The sequence below is a fragment of the Callorhinus ursinus genome, unplaced genomic scaffold (assembly GCF_003265705.2).
Source record: "Callorhinus ursinus isolate GAN/ISIS: 27379988/994484 unplaced genomic scaffold, GSC_fseal_2.0 scaffold4, whole genome shotgun sequence".
Lineage (NCBI taxonomy): Eukaryota > Metazoa > Chordata > Mammalia > Carnivora > Otariidae > Callorhinus > Callorhinus ursinus.
In genome coordinates this window covers 126,694,680-126,700,679 of record NW_027397066.1, presented here as the reverse complement: position 1 = coordinate 126,700,679, position 6,000 = coordinate 126,694,680, and the positions used below count along the sequence as shown (strand labels likewise).

The 6,000-nt window shown below is 40.6% G+C and overlaps 1 pseudogene; it reads right to left on the bottom strand.

The window, feature by feature from the left end:
* Nucleotides 1-3,798: 3,798 nt before the first annotated feature.
* LOC112825846 (protein SET-like) lies at nt 3,799-5,525 on the bottom strand (annotated as a pseudogene).
* Nucleotides 5,526-6,000: the final 475 nt, after the last annotated feature.

Below are 6,000 nucleotides of genomic sequence, written 5' to 3'. Positions count from 1 at the left end.
TTTTTTTTTTTTTTTTTTTAGATTTATTTATTTGACAGAGAGAGACACAGTGAGAGAGGGAACACAAGCAGGAGGGTAGTGGGAGAGGGAGAAGCAGGCTTCCCGAGAAGCAGGGAGCCCAATGCGGGGCTTGATCCCAGGACCCAGGGATCATGACCTGAGCGGAAGGCAGACGCCCAATGACTGAGCCACCCAGGTGCCCCTTGATTGTTCTTTATATAGCTTCTCCACGTGGCTTGGTTCCAAGAAGGAATGCTCCAAGTCTGCCTCCATATGACAGCAGTCATCTTTCTCCTTTCAGTTGGAGTACTAGCAAGAAATTAAAAGTTCAGACCCAGAGAATGGGGGCTAGAAAAAAGTAATTTCTTCTCCTAACTGCTTAAAGTCATTCTCCTGGTGTCTCATTTCCTATGTTAACCCCCCACTTCCCTCTTGATGACTGAAATAACTACCACTTTCAGGAGACACACCTCTCAGAGACCTCGCCTGGACTAAAGCTCAGAATTTAGCTAACAATACCAATAGTTTTCCTAGGGATATACACTTACATAGATTGCAAAGGTGGGATGGGGTGGTGGTACATTTCTTTGTAGTATCATGACAACTATTAACTTACTATCATAAGGGACCACTGTAAATGAGATACCTATTTACACACTACTTAAGAACAAGATAGAGATGGGAAAATAGAAAAGACAAATCAACCAACCTAGTCTATGTCCATGCCAACTACACTAACTACTACATTAATATTTTATGTCTTAAAAAGTATGTCTTGGCTAGCATACTTGCTAAAGTAGAGTTGCCCTTTACAAAGCCTCCACCTCTTTTGTGACATACACAAGGGAAAAAATTTAAAAATTCCCAAAATGTGGGGCACCTGGGTGGCTCAGTCGGTTAAGCGTCTGCCTTCGGCTCAGGTTGTGATTCCACAGTCCTGGGATCGAGCCCCACATCGGGCTTCCTGCTCTGCGGGGAGCCTGCTTCTCCCTCTGCCTCTGCTTATCTCTCTCTCTCTCTCTGTATCTCATGAATATATAAATAAAATCTTTAAAAAAAATTCCCAAAATGTAATAAGTTGATGTGGATCATTTTGAACTTCTAGATATTAAACAATCAGTCATATAAACTTTTAATCTTAAACTTTTGAGTTTCCAACCATTAAAGAAGGTGATGTTTTTTCCCTTTAAATTTAATTGTTCCCAGAATCTAATGCCCAATAAAAATATCATTAAGAAAGACTACTAACATAAAAATTTTATTTAACATTAGTAAGATTTAATGAATGTTTCACTTTCTCACAAGGAGGGTGCTGCAAGCCAGGACCATGTATTTCCAGTCTATGATACCATAAGTTATGAGAAATAACAATTTGAAGAAAACTTCAAATCCAGAGATACACATCCAGGCTCATAGCAAATCATGTGGGTGGTAGCTTTCCCCTAAATTATCATTTCAACTATATGCTAGCAAAATGCCAGTAAGTTACGTTTGGGTGGGTTAGGTATTTTTTCTAGTAGAAAGAAAATTCCATCCCATCTTTGCTATCAAAATTTTCTTTGTATATAGGTAAGGGTTTATAGATCAATAATCTTCTTGATTTCACCCTGAAATTACATTCTCTTTGCCTGAGTTCCTCTGAGTTATGCACAGGCTTCCTGTTCTGAATCTACTGTGTTTTTTTTTTTTCTTCTTTTTTTTCCTGCTATGGTTTTTAACATATGCTGAAGGCAAGTAAGATTATGAAAAATTTTAGTCCTTAATTCTGTCAAGATGGTGATGTCCAAGAAATACAAAGTAGATGGTGATAAAAAAACTTGAGTCTGGCTTTACAGGAAGTAATCTTTTTTCCCCCCTTTCTTCCTTTTTGTATAGGATTTGAGCATATAATGTAGGGATACAAGTGTTGTAGTCCTGTAAATTCACCTGCTGATAGTTTATATGAAATCTTTTGACTAGAAAACATCCATTATAGTACCAAAAAGATAAACAAATTCTTTTTTTTAGTAATTGTTTTGTAATGATCTGTAAGCCTATTCAAATTTTTTTAAAAGATTTTATTTATTTATTCATGAGAGACGGGGGGGGGGGAGAGAGAGAGAGAGAGAGAAGCAGAGGGAGAAGCAGGCTCCCAAGGAGCAGGGAGCCCGATGCGGGGCTCGATCCCAGGACCTCGGGATCATGACCTGAGCCGAAGGCAGATGCTTAACCATCTGAGCCACCCAGGCGCCCAAGATAAACAAATTCTAACAAATGGTAAACGGCTTTCCGTATTGACAGCCATTTATACCAAGATCCTACCCCCTTTAACTGGTAGTAGTTGTATAGATTTAAGCAAGGGCTTTCAGGTGAGAAAACTTAAAGCAAGCATCTTTAGAGTTTTAACTCAATCCAAATAATATGTTTTGAGTACCTACAATGTTCAGGATTGTGCCATGAAGGAGCTTAATAGTTTATGGACAGATAGTTCACCCTGAAGCACTCTGATTCTATTCTTTTGAGGTAAACAGCTATTGTATTCTAACTCTGGCTAAAAGTGAAGTTTCCTCTTCCACCTTCCATATGCTTCCTTCTGAACCCCCATTTTTTGCCATGTATTTTACTGTAACCAGGGGCAAAGTAAAGCAGGAGGTTGGATAATTCTGAAAAACTGTAAAAATTGGTTGACAATTTTTTGGGGAAACATTTGGGTAATTGTCTTATATCCCCTTTTGTTTCACCAGTAGAATAGTGTTAACAGTGAGCTGGCAAATCTATGACAGACACAAACTTAGCCCCAGTCATTTAGATTGAATAACTGTGACCACACCGTGGTTTAGGACATGTTCATTGTCATCTGCTCCTTCTTAATGGCAGACGTTTGTTTATTTAGCAAGTACTTTACTAGCAATTGTATGCCAGAGATATATTAACATACTTGAGGGGCACCTTGGTGGCTCAGATGGTTAAGCGTCTGCCTTCGGCTGGGGTCATGATCTCAGGGTCCTGGGATTGAGTCCCACATTGGGCTCCCTGCTTAGTGAGGAGCCTGCTTCTCCCTCTGCCTGCCACTCCCCTTGCTTGTTCTCTCCCTCTCTCTCTCTGGCAAATAAATAAATAAAATCTTTAAAAAAAAATACTCGAGGTAAGACTATTTGCCCAAATCTGGGGAGACAAAATGCTTTAATAGAAGCCTTTTATTAATGCCTCTCTACCTCAAATATGCCTCCTTGTCTCCTTCCCTACAAATGTATTAAAGGTCAAGTGAAAGTTGTCTTTCTACTTCAGGGACACCCGACTCCCTCTTATTCCATACGTCTGTTTTTTTTTTTAAGGATTTTTTAAAAAAAATCTATTTGACAGAGAGAGACACAGCGAGAGAGGGAACACAGGCAGGGGGAGTGGCAGGCAGAGGGAGAAGCAGGCTTCCCGCTAAGCAGGGAGCCCAATGCGGGACTCGATCCCAGGACCCCGAGATCATGACCTGAGCCGAAGGCAGATGCTTAATGACTGAGCCACCCAGGCGCCCTAGACTTATTCACTTAACAATCTGAAATATTTATATATGTATTATTTGTTCTATTTTTTTTGTACACATTTAGTGGTTTTTTTTTTTTTTTTTAAAGATTTTATTTATTTATTTGACAGAGAGAGACATAGCGAGAGCAGAAACACAAGCAAGGGGAATGGGAGAGGGAGAAGCAGGCTTCCCGCAGAGCAGGGAGCCCGATGCGGGACCCGATCCCAGGACCCTGGGATCATGACCCAAGCCGAAGGCAGACGCCCAACGACTGAGCCACCCAGGCGCCCCTGTACACATTTAGTTTTATTGTAACAAAGCAACTTGTACACTTTTAAATTTTAAAACTGAGCATCATCTTTCCTTTCCAGTGAAACAAAAAGAAAATTTAAAAATAAACAGGAACAAAATTACAATAGAGAATGTCAATTCCAAATAAGATCCTACAGGTTCTGCTGATTCTCCCATTGAGTGGCAGGGCTCAAGTCATCATTTGGAGAGTTTTATTTTAAAAGTGTCATCTTAAACTGCAAGGATGTCTGTTAAACATCACAATTAAACATGCCAAAGGAGAAGCCATGTTGTCAAAATGCCCACTTAACCCACCCAAACATCTCAAACCCACCCTTTGCTGTCCTTCTATAACCCCATTTTTTAAAGTTTTTTTTTCTTTTTTTTAAACAAGAGAAAGTAGACAGGTACATGTTGGTAAATGCTAACTGTCCATATTCACATAGAGACACAGTGTAATCTCTGAGCCCAATATACAGAGAAAGGAGGAAAAAAGCTAGAATTCTATGCACTACTACACAGGGGCCTCGCACCCTCCAGCTTCCAGCAGAGCTAAGGGAGCAGAAGGTTTTTCTTTTTTCCCACAGAGCATGGTGGTGTTGATTCCATAAAGTTTTTGTTGAGACAGGAAGGGATAAAAATGAATTTGGAACAGAAAGGGGTAGGGATTCTTTTCCCACTGTATTCTGCTCAAGGTATTTCCCCCCAAAATAAGTTGAGAACCATGGTATAAAGGGAGAGAAAAGAGACTTCAAAAAACAGGGCGAATGAGCACAAGAGGAGGAAAAAAAAAAAAAAAAAGATGGCAACTTGCTCCCAGGGACTGAAGAAAATTAAAAAAGGGAGGTTGGAATCCATCAGTGTTCCATTAGTCATCTTCTCCTTCATCCTCCTCTCCTTCCTCCCCCTCATCATCATCTTCATCTTCTTCACCTTCATCCTCATCTCCTTCTTCATCAATATCTTCCAATCCTTTTTCTTCTTCATCATCATCATCTTCTTCTCCTTCCCCTTCTTCATCATCCATATCGGGAACCAAGTAGTACTATAACGGATTTGGCCAAATATCATCTTTGATGACCTCTCCTAACTCATCCGCACCTGCATCAGAATGGTCAGTAAACCAGGTGAAGAAGCTCTCTGGTTCCTCATGCTATCTCTTCCTGCTGGCTTTATTCTGTGTTTGACTTGAACGTTTCGTCAAATCCTTTCCAGATTTCCATTTGATTTCGGTGGATTTTGAAGCTGGATCACCACTCTCATTCAGATGAAATTCTTTGGAGAGAACTTTATTTTCGAAGTAAGGGTTTTCATCAAAATAAAAATCTATTCTGTAACCTGGTTTAATATCTTCAAATTCTGTCACTTCAATTCTTGTCAAATAATGCAGCGCCTCTTCATCCTCCTCCCCAAGCAGTGCAGACACTTGTGGATGGTTGACAAATGTTGTTACCCAAAAATTGGGGATTTTGGTGGTCAATTCCGACCTCTTCTGAAAAGATGGTTGGCGGAGTTTGTTATATTTCTGTTCTACTTTCAAAATCTCCTCACTGGCTTGTTCATTAAATCTGTCTGTTTCATTTTGTACTTCATCAACATGTTCAATTGCTTCTTGCTGTTCTTTTTCTCCCTTAGGCAAGTGCTGAGATGTTGACGTCTCCTGCAGCTTGGGGGCAGGAGGTAGTCTCGGTTTCTTCGTTTGAGGCAGGAGTGAAGACTGGCGTTTGGGGGCCATGCTGTGAGGAAACTCCACGAAACCAGGAGAGTCACGTCTCTCTTCTATTATTTTTAAAAAATTTTATTCATCTATTAGCACAAGCAGGGGGTGGGCAGGCAGGGGAAGGGGCAGGCTCCCCACCGAGCAAGGAGACTGATGGGGGGACTAGATATCAGGACCCTGGGATCAGGACTGAGGGGAAGGCAGACGCTTAACCGACTGAGCCACCCAGGTGTCCCACAATCTGAAATTTAAATCTGAGGTGTTTAGTTTTTCAGGGATTTAAGGAAAGGCAAGCCATTCATGTGGCTTGCCTCTTACCCTGGCAATACATGAATCACCAATTCAGATAATGAGAAAAATGCTCCATCTTTGGAGTATCTGCTTATGCAAAACAAGTTTTTTTTTTTTAAGATTTTATTTATTTATTTGACAGAGAGAGACACTGCGAGAGAGGGAACACAAGCAGGAGGAGTAGGAGAGGGAGAAGCAG